Source organism: Megalobrama amblycephala, linkage group LG13 (genome assembly GCF_018812025.1).
Source record: "Megalobrama amblycephala isolate DHTTF-2021 linkage group LG13, ASM1881202v1, whole genome shotgun sequence".
NCBI classification, from domain to species: Eukaryota; Metazoa; Chordata; class Actinopteri; order Cypriniformes; family Xenocyprididae; genus Megalobrama; species Megalobrama amblycephala.
Genome location: NC_063056.1, coordinates 22778683 through 22797135, shown reverse-complemented (window position 1 = coordinate 22797135; position 18453 = coordinate 22778683). Strand labels below are relative to the sequence as shown.

Genomic DNA, 18453 nt, shown 5'->3' with positions numbered 1-18453 from the left:
AAAATGCTGTGCCAGGAGAAAGTATGCATTTGAAAAAGGAAAACATAAACAGGCCTGACCGCTCAAGCAAACCCAAAGCAGCACAATATCTGTCAAGCAGAGGAGGTCAAAGGTCAAGAGAGGTGTGATCAGAGCAAATAGCAAATAAAATTGATTTACGGCACCTTTTCAGAGTGTACTCAACTATATAAAACTGTCTAAACTTGAGTTACCACCCCTGTGCAATGAACACCCACAAACATCCACAAATACACATTCGCTCGCTGTTCTCCCTTCTCTGGTCCTCCCTGAATTCAGGAGACAAGAAAAAGATCACGAGCACTTGGGCTGAAAACTGTTCCATTTTAAAAAAAGAAAAAGAAAAAATACAAAAAAACAAATTATTTACTTAAAGTATGGTCACGTAGACCTATTCACATAAGAATTGCTTTTTCAAGATGGTTCTTTTTAATGAATTGGTTAAAATGAATCATTGAATCAAATGGAAGGGTTACTAAATATACTAATATACTAATATATATATATATATATATATAGGATGCAAAATAACCATAAAGTTATATATATATGTGTATATATATATATATATATTTATATTTAAAATGTTACAAAATATTTCTATTTCAAATAAACTTTTTCTTTTTAGCATTTTATTCATCAAGGAAACACTGATAATAATAAATGTTTCTTGAGTAGCATATTAGAATGATTTCTGAAGGATCATGTGACACTGAAGACTGGAGTAATGATGCTGAAAATTCCACTTTGTCATCAAGGAATAAATTACATATAAAATATATTGAAATTGATCAAATATAATAATATAATAATAGAAATAAAAAAATATATATATATAATATAATAAATATATATATCACAATATCACAATATTACTGTTTTTACTGTAATTTGTTTAACAAAAAAATCTCTCTGCAAGAGGCTTTGGAGTTTTCTCAACTTGTTGTAAATTGAAGTTGTTATACAACAAGTTGAGAAAACTCAAAAATCTCCTCCAGCTGGTTGCCTTAAACTTTTAAGTTTTCTCAACTTTAATTTTTTACAGTAGTGCACAAACTTTTAAACAGTAGTAGCATTGTCAGTTAGTAGTAGTGATAGTATTGTCAATTACATTAATGAACAGTATCAAATGGAATCAGAAACATATCAGTCAGAATTGTTAAATTCCCATGACTAATAAGCAGGATTTCTTTCTTTGATGAAGCATGCTTGTATGTGTCTCTCTCTCTCTCTCTCTCTCTGTGTGTGTGTGTGTGTGTGTGTGTATATCCGGTCGGCTGTGCCATGCTCCAGAGTGTTGTGTAAGAGCGCGTCTCTCTGTGCTGAGGGGGCAGTGCTCAGGGAGTGCAGAGCTTATGTTATCAGGCCGATGCTGCACCGAGACCCCCAGATAACAATGCAGCCACACTCTTCCCTCCCATCAACAAGCCCTGTCTGAATCCAATTAACCACAGGGCACCAGGGTGAAGGGGCACAGAGGGTGGGAGCACACACCCTGACACAGACAAACACACATACAGAAGAGCATTAAAACTAGGGATGGGCAATTCGGTTATTTTGCCTACTTGAACACTCAAAAGATAAATCAACCGAATATTTGAATACTCTCAGTGCGAGTAATTGCATCTTGCGCCTTTTTTATTTTAAATATGTTAGGTTATACTTTTTCATTGAGTAGTTCACTTTAGACATTCTACTAACTATAAGTAACTTTGCAACTAATGCCAACTAACTCCAATTAATTTGCAACTACTAGGTTAGGGTTAGTAGAATAAGCTGGCATGTACTTGCAAAACTTGCTTATAGTCAGTAGAATGTCTGTTGGGAGAGCATCAAAATAAAGTGTTACTTATAAAGTTACTTATAGTACTAGTAGAATGTCTAAAGTGGACTATCAAAATAAAGTGCTCCCATGTGTTATGAGAATATATTGGTGCAAACACAACATACTATCTAACCAGGCTAATGTGCAAATCTTTGCAGTCTCCTTGACTTTGGTAAACCATGCTGTAAAAAAACGCTTCCACCAGTCTGGTTCTGTGAGCCATGAGATCTCCCACTGACAAGAATGCATGTGCAGTGATGCATGGCGCCCTCTGTTAGCTTAACGGTTTGTTTTACTCTCAGGTTCACTGACCTCAGCCTGTGAACATATGAGTGTACAGAGCTGAGATGCCTCTCATGACTGGAGTCCCCCCCCCCCACACACACCCTCTCTCCTTTACTAGTGTCTTAGGGTATTTCCTCATCCGACATGTTTCCATTGTGCTAGATCTTATCTTTACCGACCATCGGACACCAGAAGTTTAGCGTTTGGTTTGCGTGTTTTTCCTATGTATGCTTCTCACAGTCCAACAGATGCAAAACAGAGCGATCACCCATGGGTTTAAATCAGCATGGCTAATAAATCCTCCCTCTCGGTAATTCATTCTCTGACTTGCCACAAGGGAAGTGAAATTAAGCAGATGCGAGTAGTTTTTCATGGTTAGAGAGCTACTGATTCTGACACCACTCCGCTCCGGTGCGAGTGCTATATCTGGGTGAGCCTGTGTCAGCTACGGAGAACTAAATTCTTTAAGATACCATGCAAGAAACATCCCCTCACTTCAATTCAAGCAGTTTTTGATCCAGTTTAGATCCGAACCTTCTTTCGCTTTCATCTTACATAGCTGTAATTTCATGGTCTTCCTTGATGTATCATGCAAATGTCATGGTTTATGAATGTGGCAATGATTCTGTACCATATCAGATTGTAAATCTGATATTTCACTTTAATATGTTAATATGATGCGTTCTGCAAGACCAACACAACCACACACAATGTTTTTTTAAACTGCAAAAAAATTCTAAATTTATATTTTTCATTAAAAATATATAAATATTATGACAAAATAAATTTACTTGCGAAATAAAACTGCAAAAGATTTTCAGTCTTGTTTTCTTTACCTCTTTAAATTGTTAAATACATCACCGTTCAAAAGTTTGGGGTCAGTAAATATTATATTATATTTATATTATATATATTTTTTTAATACTTATATTCAGAAATGATGCATTAATTTGCTAAAAAATTTATTTTACATTGTTACAAAACATCTTTTTAAAATAAATGCTGTTTTTGAACTTTATTGATCAAAAAAACTGTTTTTAATATTGGTAATAAAAAGAAATGTTTCTTGAGCACCAAATCAGCAGATTAGAATGATTTCTGAAGGATCATGTGACATTGAAGACTGATATTCAATGATTTTGAAAAATGTATTACATTTTAAAATATATTAAAATAGAAAACAGTTATTTTAGATTGTAATAATATTTCACAGTGATATTGTTTTACTGTATTTTTGATCAAATTAATGTAACCTTTGTGAGATATAGGAGACTTATTTCTAAAACATTAAATTACCTTACTGAAAATGTGAATAACAGCTAAAATTTCATATCATACCGTTTTCAGATCGTGGAATATACTGTTATAGTGCTTCTGTGGTCATTTTTTGAGCATGAGAGTCTCGCTAACATTTACTTTCTTCATACGCAAAACAGCTCCATCTACATTCAACTTTCTCCTTTTGTGTTCCACAGAAAAAAGAAAGTCATACAGGTTAGGAACAACATGAGGTTGAGTGTAAATAATGTCAGAATTTTCATTTTTGGGTGAACTATCCCTTTAAGGACACACCTGAATACCAAAACGTGCATGTTCCAACTTTCATTAAATAGGGCTCAAAATATGATATCAGTTCTAATAAAGATGTTTCATGTATAACGCTGTGTGGTTCTGTACCCAATTGAAAAGAGGAGATTCCTGGAGCTCTGTCCCACTGATCCACACTTGTGTCCCCATGGGGGAAAGGTGATCCCGGGGATTAGGCTGGTGTTGGTTCAGGCTGGTCCAGGAGAGACAGACAGGGGCTGTCACCCTGCCAGAGCCTCGAGTCATTCAGAGGTGAATGCTGCTGGAAAAGAGGACGACGAGGAGAAGAGGACAGACACAAGAGGAGGTGAGGGTCATAGAGGTCGCAGAAGAGAATTATGGGTGATGAGTAACAGAGAGACCAGATTCATGTGGTCATTAATTCCAGATGGAAATAGGATAGGACTTTGAGAGTGACACAAAACTGCAAAGAGGAAGAATAAAATGTTATCACTTTGCAGTTTAAGTGGGTGACATGTTACCCCACTCCCCCTAAATAATATGCATGCATACATTTGCACTTATATAATATCTGACATAAATATACAGTCAAATGTTTGCACACACCTACTCATTCTATTTTCCACATTTCAGAATAACAGAAAATGTCATTAAAACTTTTAAATAACGAAATGGAATTATAAGCAAATTATCATTTAGAATTTTTATAATTTAAAAAAAATTGAATTACATTTAAATATTAATACACAATATTCGAAAATAAAATAAAGTATCAAATAAAATAAATTTAAATATCTGTTATATATTGAACAGTATTGAAGTTCTCATGTATACAAAACTCGTCTATTTGAAAAAAATGTAATTCAAATTTTAGTTTTGTAAAGAAATACATAGGCACAATTTAAGTCTACTTTCAAGCATTCATGAAAAAGATCAAAAGGTTTTCAGTCGAGTGTGTCCAAACCTATGACTGGTAGTGTAAATATAGATCAATATTTGATGATGCTGGATCTTTGTCAGGTGCATGGCCTATACTGTTTCAGAAAAGGGCCCCTGTGACCCTACCAGAGGGGGACAGAAGCCATCAGCACTTCGCTGCACTAACAAAGAGCTCCCTTTGCCAAGCCAAATAGGTGTGTGTGGTTGATGTGGTATTACCTCATGCAGAGTCACTTATCTGTCTTCTGCTTGATGACCTTGTGCTGACCTACAGAAGTATCTTTTTCACCTGTCTGCACATGAACTGTTGCCATTGGCTATAGTTGCTTTGATTCACACTGGCTCCTCTGGTTTGGCTGTAGAGCATCCTACAACAAGAGTATCCGTTAGTACAGTAAAATAACAAAGCTGGAAAATGTACTTGACCCTCCGACTCCCTCCTGTGGCCGTGTCAGGGTTAGAGGTACCTGTCTGATCAGTGAAGTTTTTCCAATTCTATTAGAAATCAAACATTAAAATAGGGCTGGGTGATATGACCTAAAATCAAAATCTCGATCTTTCAGCAGTTATTTTATCTATGGTTTCTTCTCACTGTAAATCAGATACAGATAAATTAGCACAGTAGCCTACCAGTACATTTATTTTAATGCATTAATGAGAGAGCGATTGCGTTTCTCTCTCTATTAATTGTGAAGCTGTGGGTTGTAAGTAGTTACTTCAAAAGAAGAAAAATATATGCTGTAACTTTTGAGTTTCTAACCTACTTTTAGTGATAAATCACAGGACAGCCTTGAAATCTAGTTTCTGAGCTCCTCTCTGTGTGCGCGATCTTCACGTGATGTGCATATGAGTGTTCATGTGCCCAATATAATGATACACATTCAATGGTCTAAAATCACTTGAATGTCCAAACTGGCAGGCCTTTAAACACATACAATTGACAAACTTTTGTGAGGAAGTCACAAAAGTTGACTTCTGTCTGTGTGTGTGTTGACTCGCCGTTTGAGTTTGCTTCCATGCCACTGACTAGATGGGGCGGAGTCACGTGACTACACATGGTAGTATGTTTTTAAAGGATAACTGACGTGACGCCAGTTTACACTTTCTTTGTAACTTCAATACGGAAGGCGGTCTGGCGGAAGATAGATATTTTACTTCATAACTTGTTAAATATGGATATATTTTTTTTACACAAACGCATCGCTTCGCTTCAGAAGGCCTTTATTAACCCCTCGGAGCCATGTGGAGTACATGTTTATGATGGATGGATGTAGATGGAAGCACTTTCTTCAGCTCAAACTCATTGATCCCTATCACTGCCATTATAAAGCTTGGATGCGTCAGGATATTTATTAATATTTCTCAGATTATGTTCATCAGAAAGAAGAAAGTCATGTACACCTAGGATGGCTTGAGGGTGAGTAAAGCTTGGGCTAATTTTCATTTCAAAGTGAACTAATCCTTTAAAGGGAAAGAATTTACAGGATTAAAAATACGAAATAACCGACATGGGAAAATTAAGTCAGTTAGAGGTTTTGAATTTCGGTTTCAAATACTTTTCGATTAATTGTCCAGTAAAATGTATTCATGTCTCCAAGAACTGCATTATAGGGCCAGCACTCTTCAAAATTTGTAACATAACTTATAGGCTGAATAAGAAAATTGTCAAATAAAAAGAAAAGTAACATCATAGCCTGTGCAAATCAATTGAACTCTGGATATGGCTTTGTTTTGCTTATTAAGAAAGTTTATTATTCACATAATTTTATTTTCAACTAAATTAATCTAGGTAATCAATTAATTCTACTATTTCTAAGCAGTTACATTTACAATTTTAACCTTATAAAACAAGAAAAAAAAGAAAAGAAAAAAAAACTTACGCTCTTATGTCTTGAGGCAGTAGGAAATCACCCAGAATAGCAAATGCATAGCAACACCCTAGCAACCACCCAAACAAAAATGGCATAAGCTGCATCCCAATTCAGAGGCTGCGTCTTTCGAAGGCTGCATTTGAAGGCCGATTGCTTCACAACGGCACAATGAAGGCTGTCCCATTTTGAAGGCTCCTTCAAATGTGGCCTTGAAATGAGTCCTCATTTCCTGGGCAATGAAGGATACAACAGATGGACCCCAGAATTCATTGTGCGCCAATGCTTGGTCCGACCTTCGAAGGATGCAGCCTCTGAATTGGGACACAGCTATAGTAACACCCTACAATAACCTAGCAGCCAAGTGCAACAAAACCTTAGCAACCTCCAAGCTACATCCTAGCAACCACAACACGCTAAAAACCACCCAGAACACCCTAGGAACCACATAAAATGCTAATAACTGTTAATAAAACATGCAAATTAAATGAAATTGTGGCCCTATCATAACTAACCTATGTTCTTTAAAGAACCACTGCTCTAAATTATAACGCTAGTGGTGCAGGAAATACATACTGTAGCTTTAACTTTGTCAATTTTGTTGTCAATGACTTCTGCCTGGGAAGTATAGCAAACCGGAGCTTGCATCACGTGCAACAGCTGCAAGTCTATACCTAAGGCAAATTTTGAGACGCGACAGTATTTTATAGATAAAAGGGCAGGTCACAGTTGGAGAGGTAAGTTGTGAGAAACCGTCCTGGAAAGAGAATCTGGCTGGAGAATTGGTCAGTGCAGGAGGTGACCCTCAAGGTTCACTGACATACAGAGGCTGAGCGATTGATGCTGATTGGGCCATGGAGCAGGTTGACACCGGGTCTCATCCTGAACAAGAGCCGCTGTAACCAGAGTGCTGAGAAACACACGGCCACAAAGACTTCGGGAGTAGTTTGACTAGTGCACTCAAAACAAGAAAGAAAGAAAAAGGGCCCATAAACGTCTGTGGATCCTCTGATGGAGATGTCCTAGGCATGCTTGGATCTTCAAAGGGTGCAGGTGAGAGAGTCATTGTGCTCCCTGACGTCTCACATTACCCTTTTAGCTCCCAGAGGGGGGCAGGACATCAAAGAAGAGGCTTAAAAAGCCTGTCATTGCTCACCTCCACATACCTGCAGTCCGTAGACTCACTCCCGTCCACTCGGGCCAACAGCTGCAACTCAAAGGAAGAGCTCTTAACTGTACTCTGTCAAATCAAACAATGGGGCTTTTCCAGAGGGCTCACCCCTCAGCTGAGTGATTGGCATATATAAGGATATGATGGGATTATTCAATTTAGCTGTGACAAATGGATTCAGATGCTTCGAGTACTGAAGAGCAGCTCATTCAGAGCGATACTGGCACACAAACAACTGTCATATCTCAAAATGTTTTGTCTGAACCCATAGGGCCAAGGTTATGCTGGTTAGAATGGCTTCATTAGCCCCTGCTATGCTGTAACCCCCATTTGGCAGCAAATGGCATATTTCTCCAATTGCAATATATAATTTATTCAGTTCAATTCAATTTATTGTCATTGAGCCAAAGTATGAAGACAAAGCCAATGAAATACAGTTAATATCCAGCAAGGATAAATAATAAAATAGCAATTATTCCACATTATTCCACGAAGTGCAGAAAAAAACAAACAAACATAAAAAAAAAAAAAGTATAGTTAGATGAATGCACTATATAAATAAATTATATGAACACTGGAAGGTGTTCAACTGATGTTAAAAGCAGAATGTAAGTGCTACTAAAATACAGTGTGAAATGGTGATAGTGTCTCAGGGCTGAGAGTTCAGCAGAGTCACAGCCTCATGAAAGAAACACTTCCTGAGCCTGCTGGTACGGGACCATAAACTTCTGAAACGCCTGCCCGATGGAAGAAGAGAGAGCAAGCCATGGTTAGGATGAGATGCATCTTTAATGATGGCATTCGCTCTTCTCAAGCAGTGTTTCCTGAAGATATCCTCGATTGACGGTAATTGAATACCGATAATCCTCTGGGCTGTTTTCACCACCCGCTGGAGTGCTATACGGTCTGATGCTGAACAATTGCCATACCATGCTGAGATGCAATTGGTTAATATACAGCGATAAAACAGCGATAAAAGTCAACCAATATCTTGGGACAAAGTTGAGCTTTCTTAAGGCTCTTCAAGAAATAAAGCCGCTGTTGTGCTTTCTTGTAGATTGTGGAGGCGTTCAGTGACCAGGTGAAATCATCAGTGATGTAAACCCCCAGAAACTTGAAGCTAGGGACACGTTCCACTGTGACTCCATTGATGTAAATGGGGGTATGTGCCTAACTCTGAGTTCACCTAAAGTCCACGATGATCTCCTTGGTCTTCTGGGTGTTGAGTACCAGGTTATTATCAGCACACCACCCAATCATGCGCTGGACCTCAGCCCTATAGGCTGTCTCGTCATTCCCTCTGATCAGGCCAACCACCGTAGTATCATCAACAAATTTGATAATGGTGTTTGAATCATATGCAGTGACATAGTCATGAGCGAAGAGAGAATATAAAAGAGGACTCAACACACATCCTTGTGGCATGATGAGAGTGGAAGACAAGAGGTTGTCGAGCTTAACAGCCTGGCGTCTGTTAGTCAAAAAAATCCAACGTCCAATTATATTTAATTGTATAGTATATATTTTACCAGTGCCATTTTTTTGGAGGGCTCTCAAAAGTGTAAAATGTACTGTTTTTTTTCATGTCCTTGCATAAGCATATAAAAGTGTATAGTCACAGGACATTTATTGCCAAAAAACCTTGCATCTGGGGTCCTGTACTAGCTGAGCAACTGCATTCAGGTATTACAGATCACCATAATTGCTGAAAATGACAAAAATCAGCTCATTACAAAGGGTTTATATGCAAATAAACAAATTGACAATGCAAGTTCTTCTACTACGCTCTTGATGTCAAAATGTAAACAGTTGAATAACCGAGTTAAAACACTTTGAATTGAAAGTTGAAACACTTTAAATAACCAGAGTGAAATGAGGGTAATGAGCAAAAATCAATCATTTGGGTATTGCTTAAAACACATTTACAAGAGATTTTGAAATGATCAAGGTCATAATCTTCATGTAAAATTTTTGAAACACATTGAGTAAGCAGAACTATTTGCAAAGGCAAAAAACAGATATTATTAAACCATTGATACGGAGCCCCTAAAGGGACATGGTGATGAAAAACTAATATGAGATGCAAGTTATTCGTCAATTCTTTTGTGTTCTCTCGCAAATGTTTTGCATTCCCCCAAGAAACTGCGTTCACCCACAAGAGCTGCGTTTCCACCGCAGGAACTTCACCCAGGAACTAGGAACTTTGGGGTGGTACTTGGTGTGTTTCGAATGTATATGAAAAGATATGACTGCACACTCAACTTGCAAAAAGGCTTTTTGCCGAAACGTTTGTAAATAAACTATTTGCAAGTTGAGTGTGCAGTCATATCTTTTCATATACATTTGGATCTATCCCTCCTGATTGGAACTTCAGATGGCAGTGCGTTTGTATCTTCTTCTAAAACTTGGTGTGTTTCGACCACAGGAACCAAGGTATAAATGAAGTTCCCGTTAAAAAAATTCCCCTCAGAAAGTACCTGCTCACGAGGTAGTACTTTCTCAAAGTTCCGGAACTTTCAGGGGTGGGACTTGGGTGCTGAACATGCTGATTGGATGAGTTCACACAGCATTTTGATTGGTTAACTCCACGCAGCATTTTATTTCAACCATCGTTTTTAAAAGTCTGTTGCGGTGCGTGCAGAGTTGTTTGCTATTCAAATCAGCAATGGAGTTACGACCGATGGACTGACAATGAGGTTCAGGCTTTATTAAGCTTATATGCGGAGGACAAAATACAGTGGGAACTGGATACAAAGTTTCTTGGGGAATGCAAATCGTTTGCGAGCAAACACAAATTTTCTAAGGGGAACGCAAAAGCACTGAAATATTTTTTTGCAACACCATGTCCATTTAGTGGCTACATACTGTAGTCTGTACATTGACAACCCCTCTGAGATAAAATAATACAATTTACGTCGTTTACATTGCACATTGGCAACTTAAGCATATTTGGTAGGAGATATACGAACATCTCTAAAATTAATTCTGTTAGTGAGTGATACAAACCACAAGTTATTTGGTGATGATATGGAGATGACAAACATTGCGTAATGGTCTAATAATAGATATATTGTGCAAAAAAATGAAGGTTCAGCATTATACTAAAATCAGTAATCAATGTACTTTAACAACAATATTCTTGCGCTGCATCAAAATTCCCATGAAACATTTCTGTTGTGTCTGTCTAATTTCATTTCTGCAGAAACTAAATCTCAATGAAAACACAGCAAATCCCTCAACCACTTTCATATTGAACAGGCATTGTCGTTAAAAATGTCAGATTTCATGCCTTTGACGTTTTATGGACTAGTATAATGTCCAAAAGAATAATTGCCACTTTTCTTTATACCCTGGCCAGTAAGCCAAAGCTCGTCCAGCACTCTGAAGTTCAGACCAGAGCTCGGAGATGCTAACAAGCAGAACATCTGTCAGCGCACATTTGAAGCTGGAAACAAAGACCAAGAAGTGAAAGGTGAAATAATGCTTGGAGATGACTTTCAGCTAATGTTTAGTGCCTAGGTGAATACAGTTTTCAAACATCACTCACTGACATCAATAAATAATCACATTTTTTTCTAGGTCTCATGCTTAGACGTCATCTGAAGTAGGTGATGAAAATGATGTAGATTTACTGCCATACTTTCAAGTTCCTGACATCATTCAGCATTCAACACTCTGCGTTTGATCCTTAGATAGTGTTTGACCACATTCTTGACCTATTAAGTATAATGCATGATGTACAGGGATTTCAACATCACGAAACATACTATACAGTGCATTGTTTGCAGATTCAGTCATGTGTTCCAACATTACGTAGTTGCGATTCTGCTGCATTCAAGGCTAATTCGTTTGTTCATATTTCAGTCTTGTTAACAGGATCAAGGGGAAGGGTTTATTAGTAACCAGACACAGCACCTGCTACTTATTACAAGGTAATCATATTTTCCTGCCTATATCAGCCATTCTGTTGCTCTCTGGACATTAAGTATTGCTGATAACTTGGAAGCACCAATCTTTTTTTCTTTTTCTTTTACAACAGCATGCTCACTAGAACCGAATGATGTTCAGTTTTGTTAATGGTTCTCCTAGAAGCATTCTTCTGTGAGAAAAATGGATTAAAACACTCTAACAGAAAAGGTTATTCAACACTACAGCAACACTGCTAGAGTAGTAAATCTACAGCGCAACCAGTGTAGTCTGATTTTAGAACGAAAGACTGAACCAGTTCTTTTAAGTCAATCAAAATCATACTGCACAACCAGTTTAGTCACAGGTTGCATCTGAAAGCTTTGGCAGCTGAGTTGCCTCGCTGCCCTATCAAGCAATGACTTTTCCGACAGCATTTGCGCACCAAGGTACCTCACGAAACTGATTTCATACAGACTTCCGAGTTATTTAATGACAACAAAATGAAGAGAGCTTTGGTGATAAGCAAATATTTAATTACTACAATACAAATTTCTCACTAGAATTGACATCAAAAGTGGAAAACGTTGGTCAAAACAGTACATTTACACACAAACTGACCACCAACTGCAACTTTCAGATGCCATCTTTATTTTTTAACTTAACTGTAACAGAATGGAAGGATTGCGGGATATCAGTGGATGATCACTGTGATTTTGCCAAGTAAGTCATGTTCCTGGATCAAAATATTATGTTGATCCTGGAATAACTTTCCTGTCTGAACATTTTGTACTAACCCTATCTCTACCCCTAAACATAAACCTTATAACTTATCCCTAAAATCAGAGGGAAACGATAGGTGAATAACACTGATGTAAAAGTAGCTAACCCTGGTTGTAAGCCTAAATTTGACAAACTGTAAACTTGTTCCTCAAATCTGATTGGTTGATTGGAATGTTGTTCCAATCTAGGAACATGTTGCACTTGGGGAAATTACATTCACGATCAAAGGATACCTCTACAGTAGGCTATGCTGCCTTCACAAATTGATTAGATGAAGGTATCTCAGAAGTCACACTCAAAAAATGGTGGATTAAAAAAAACAACCCAATTTGGGTTATTTTAGGGTGACCAAATGTCCTGTTTTCATGTCCTGGCCGTCCTGGTTGTTTTTTTATACAGTGATGAAAATGTCCTGGTTTTCATTGTTTTTCATTGGGCCATTAAATTGACCGGTGTTACGAGATTTTCGGTTTCCGAAGGCGGAGCATACATGAATACTAATGAGTTAATATTCATATATTAATAATGCACGTGCAACTTATTAGTTCAGATTGTATCTCAAGACATTAGTGGATTATTCGGTAACTATTCTCAGCGTCGTGGCTGACTTATGCCTAAACTACTGTTGTGTACTTCGAGGTAACAGTTTATATGTTTTCATTAGAGTATGCACGATTTGTGCAGTCGTCTGTAACTGAATAACAGATACTTCGTGTAACAGCAGAGCAACCTTCAGCTATCGTCTACAATGAGTTCAGCTCGTTGTGCTCTTCCTTTGTACCTTGCGATGTAACAGCTGATAGGCCTATATACATTTCTTTATAACTTTCATGCTAAGTTAAGTAACAAAAAACTGCTGCGAAAGATCAGCTCTACAGCAATATATAGATGGGCAAACAAGGAGGATAAAGAAGAAAAACAGGATAAAGAGGAAAACGAGGATGAAAAGAAGAAAACTAAAGATTAGACATTTTTTGTTAGTTCGTTTTTGTAAGTTTGTGAGAGATATTTTTGTTAAATTTGGATTGATAATATAGCAGAGGTATTTTTTTTAATTTATTATTTTTCTAATACAGAAGAGATATTATTTGCTATCATTATTTCATGCGTTATTTTTTAAACTTGTCATAATAAAACATGTTGAATAACCTCTGAGAAGCCTATCTGAATTTGTGTCTTTGGTTATAGATAGTATTTTGTAATATAACAATTTTCTATCCATACAGAGGAGGCATAGAACTACTTTAAATGTATTGAAATTATAAGGCATCTTTGAGTAAATTTTGAGTATCATTTGAGTATCTCATTGCCGGGCCGAGTGGTTTTCGGTAATCAAAATATGGTCACCCTAGGTTATTTGGCAACCCAGCGCTGGGTAAATATTGGAAAGAACACATGGCAATTTTATATAGGCTATTCATTTTTGATGTTACATAAAAGACAGCGTTACCTTCAGTATTATCTAAAAACAGCATGCTCTGCCATCTCATCTGTCAGGCATTTAGGTTTCAACCGTCAAACGCACAGCTGAAATGCTAGCGCACTATAGGTCCACAGCGCTCCTATTGTAGTCAGTGTAACTTTGTTACATATGACAGCGATGTTACATCGTGATTCAGCCCTGGTCACGCATTAGTTTGACGGCCGTGAAACTTCCATGGTGGCGCCGGCGCGACGTTCGCTTTGAGTGTAGATCCGGTGTGTGCTGCGTTTGTAGAAGGCTAGCGTTCCAAGCAGACTGGTGTAGGCTACATGTAAACAAAAAAAGGTAAAATGTCAGACTACAGATGTTTTCATCTTTGTACAGTAATAATTTTAATAGGATTAGTTTCATTCAGGAATTTCCCCTCAGTAAGTTTTTTCTCAGAACAGGAAACAAATGACTGTTATGCCGCGTTCCAGGCAACCCGTAACCCGTGTTTTTCCAACCTTCTAGCCGTGAAAGTGCACTGGAACAGCAGTCAAAGCCGTGACTTCCCACCCGTGAACTCGTACCAGATCAATGTACTCCCAATTACGAGTTCTGATGTCACATAGCCCGTGAAACAACAATGGCAGCCCCTACGGATGCCGTGTTTATGCAAGTGCACGGTAAAATAAAAGGTATAACAGCTTCTCTTGCCTTATGCGCCGTTTTCCTCCTCTGTTTCCCTTAAATAAGCAAGGAGTAAGCACCTTTGGCGATAGAAATAATTAATGAGCATAAGTCCCGTGCGTACGGTCCGCCATGTTGGTTTGTTTACACTTTTACGCAGTTTGGCGTGACTTTCCTGGAACGCTACAAAGTCGTGAGTCGTGATTTGAAATCGTGACTTACGGGCTCAAAAACCTGCCTGGAACGCAGCATAAAGTTCCAGTTTTAACCGGTTTGGCACAGACTTGGGTTACATTTTCCCAGTAATGGGTAGGTATGTGAGGGGGTTCATTGACATTAAAAATTACCCAGCTGCTGAGATACAGAAAAACTACCCAGCACCTGGGTAAAAATATTAAAAATAACCCAATAAAAATTATCCAATAGGCTGAACCCAGCATTTGGGTAAAAAATTAAAATAAAAACAACCCAATAAAATTACCCAGCAGGCTGAACATGGCATTTTTTAGAGTGGTGAAGCTAACATTGGATTCGGATGTGCCCTGATGACTTCCTACCTTGTAATGCATCCTCCGAAAGCAACATTTTTAGGCTTTCGGACACAGCCATTTTCCAGAATGAATGACTCTAATGAATTGGTTCTTTTTAGTGAATCAGACACATACAGCTTACAACTAAATGTGAGACAGAAACAGAAAAAAGTAAGTAATTACTTTACATAAAATTAATAATGCTTAAAGTTATTAGTTACTTTAACTAGAAGTAATGCAATAATGTAACATGTAACATTAAATGTGACTCCTACCACTGCAATAGGTTCTGATGTGTGGAACAGCAGGCTGTGATCTGTTGTGTAAATATCAGCTCTGCTCCAAGTGTTGCGGGCGAGGCTCTAGATCTTTACAGCTGCATCTGGGGAAGTATGATGAGGTGCTAAGTGTGTCATAAAGGCAGATCAGCACTCTCTAAATCAGGTGAGGGCTCTTTTATTCTCCAGCTTTCAAAAACCTTGTGCTAACTGAGGCTTAAATAATTACACAGTGCACTGATGTTTAACTGCATCGTCAGAGGTGCTGATAAAAAAAATAATTTGCCATTACTCGCTTGGTGAATTTCTTCTTTCTTCATAAGCCAAGAAAACTGTTGAAAGAGCGAGCTACTGCAATTTACGGTATACTACTAAAAGCTTTACTGCTCCAACCAATGCTGTCACAACTACTTATTATTTACCAACATAGACTGGTGATTTTTTGGCGGGTTCTGTCTCTTTTTAAAAATTCTGTCTCTTTTAAATCTATTATAGAGATTTAAGAAATTAAAAAAAAAAAAAAAAAAAAAAAAAAATCCCCACATCATTCCAAACAGCATGCTGTTATTTTTCAGTTTAAAGTACTTTTTATAGTTGATTAGTGATCAGGGGTTGTTAAGCTACAATAAATGCAAATGCTACAAAAAATGTTATATTATATTATATTATATTATATTATATTATATTATATTATATTATATCATTTTCATACCAGATTATAATCATGCCTGAAAGTTGTGTAGAAGGAGGGATATATATATATATATATATATATATATATATATACATACATGGAATCAGCAGTTGAAATCATTTTGGAAAATTTTGATAACAGAACATTGTTTAGTTTGCAATTTTGTTTTGAAACAACACCAATTTCTATAGTAACATCCTAAACTGTAAAATGAATTAAAAAAAATACAATTTAAACAGTAAAACAATTTTACAGTTCAAAACATAATAGTTTTGACAAAACAATAAACTTGTTGTTTGTCAGAAATGACTTGAGGGTGAGTAAATAATAATGGCAGAATTTCATTTTGGCTAAACTGTTCCTTTAAATTTATTCACCAAACCTATAATAATTTGACTTTTCTTCATTGTAATTCAACAAGGTGGAATTCCTAAAGCATTTAAGACCTGAAGATTTAGTACCAAGGGTGTAAAAACCCCTATAAAATAATTGTTTAGAAAATGGAAACTTGGACCTGTTGGATCTCCACAGATGAGGAAATGAAGTGCATACAGGAAGCCAAATTCAATAAAGCTGAGGTTCAATAACTTTCAAAAGGAAACAGAATGGAAAAGCCTATGATGTTGTCCCCTGATGGCATAACACTGCATGAGTGTGAACAGCACACCCAGAGAAAATAGGTTCGTCTTTCCATCACTATGGTGCTAGCAACCAAGCAACATAAACCTTGCCAAGTTAAGCCACATGCTATACTTTATTGCATTTTTAAATGTTCCTGTTTCGTTTATTTTCCTCCTGTTTACCTGGAGACAATAAAAATATGAGTTCTGACATGTTTTTGCCTACCTTTGAAAGACCTGGTGTGGATTTTCAATGTGGTTCCAGACTATTCGACCCCATTGTATACAATGTGGATATGACACATGGAAAAACTTATGATAAATGCACATTGATTAATGGATTCTTGATGGTCTAAAGGCTGTATCATGTGTATTTCTTTGAATAATCTAAATAAACACTTACATCACGGTCTAGAAATATTGGTAACAAACATGGAATTCGCACATCAAACCCATAACTGCATTTATGCTGAAATACACAAACCCTTTCAATATAGAATACTGTGCTGTTTATTGTGTCATAAAAAAAAAAAACAAATAAAAAAAAAACAGAAAGCTATCACACATTCATTCATGCAACCAGTTCCATATCTGGTATTAACCTGCATGCAAAACCCACTAATCATTTCCAAATCAAATAGCCCCCATGAGAGAAAGTTCTGAGTGTAATTTTGTCTCACTGAGAGACTGATGACCAAGCTGTACCGCTTTGTGGTTCATTTGCAGCTGCAAAGCAGGAAAGCCTTACGGCAACATTAACTACAATGAAACTAAAACAACCACAATGAAAGTACACAACTGTCAACATTTTCAAGTACATTAATCAAAAGAAGCATGGTAAGATCTAACATTTACAAAGAACTTTTTGAAATTCATGGTATATCCATCTTTCTTCTTCAATATTAAAATCACAATCAATTATTTAAAGTGGGAAGCATCTATCGGGTGTTATTCAAAAGTTTTGCCACAGCAAGTCATGTAGCAAACAAATAAGACTTTTATTTTCTCACCTGTGTATTCTTCTTTGAGTATACTTTACTCTCCCATATCTGTCATTGAAAAGAAAAGAAAGAGTCAGTGGTTATTTTAAATGTCAGTCCGACAGTCCCTTTTTATAACACAGTCTATTGCCAGAGTAAAGAAATGTTCTAAATCTCTTGATTACAAGACACTTCTTCTGATTCTGAAGTGTTTTTATAGAAATAAATGGAATGTTAAAATCCTTAAAATTGTATTTGAAGTCACATATAAACAATGATCAGCGAACATAATCCGAAGCTCAACCAAATCTGCTTGACGCACGAGAACAAACCTCTTGCGGAAGCTCAAATGTGCTGCGTGACACACAAGAATGAACCTCATTGGTTTTTATGTCAAGCACACATGCTTGAGCTTCCGTTTACCACAATTGATGTGTGAGTTGATGAATGTTTTCATATGAATATAAGCCTAAATTAAATCTGTTCATCATATAACGCGATTGTGTCTCTTTAGAAAATTTGGACTAAACCACTCAAATCATATGGATTAGTTTTATGATCTCTTTATGAACTTTTTGAAGTGTCAAAGTTTCCGTTGTGTAGCTGTCTATGGAGGGACAGAAAGCTCTCAGATTTCATCAAAAAGATCTTCATTTGTGTTCCAAAAATGAATGAAAATCGTATGGGTTAGGAACGACATGAGGGTGAGTAATTCATAACAGAATTTTCATTTTTTGGGTGAACTAACCCTTTAAGCTCATTCTTATCCACAAAGTTAATTGATCTACATAACAGAATATCTATCTTAGAAATGAGCAGGTGCTGAATGAATGAACTTTCTGATTTGTTCACACCACACTAACTCAAAATAAACACTTCAGTAACTACTAGAAAAGCACACACCCTTAAAATA

General features: G+C 36.9%; 2 long non-coding RNA genes across 3 annotated transcripts; one reads left to right on the top strand and one right to left on the bottom strand.

The window, feature by feature from the left end:
* Positions 1 to 3810: 3810 nt before the first annotated feature.
* Positions 3811 to 15353, bottom strand: LOC125244249. Of its 2 annotated transcripts, XR_007179267.1 has the most exons (5): positions 15244 to 15353; positions 14996 to 15112; positions 13794 to 14091; positions 4835 to 4983; positions 3811 to 3974 (listed from the first exon to the last, which is right to left on the bottom strand). It is a non-coding gene; the product is annotated as an uncharacterized LOC125244249 (long non-coding RNA). The 2 variants fall into 2 exon arrangements; XR_007179266.1 differs by having other exon boundaries at positions 3811 to 4983.
* On the top strand, positions 13978 to 17350 carry LOC125244250. Its single transcript, XR_007179268.1, has 4 exons — positions 13978 to 14111; positions 15088 to 15139; positions 15255 to 15412; positions 16362 to 17350. It is a non-coding gene; the product is annotated as an uncharacterized LOC125244250 (long non-coding RNA).
* The last annotated feature ends 1103 nt before the right edge of the window (positions 17351 to 18453 follow it).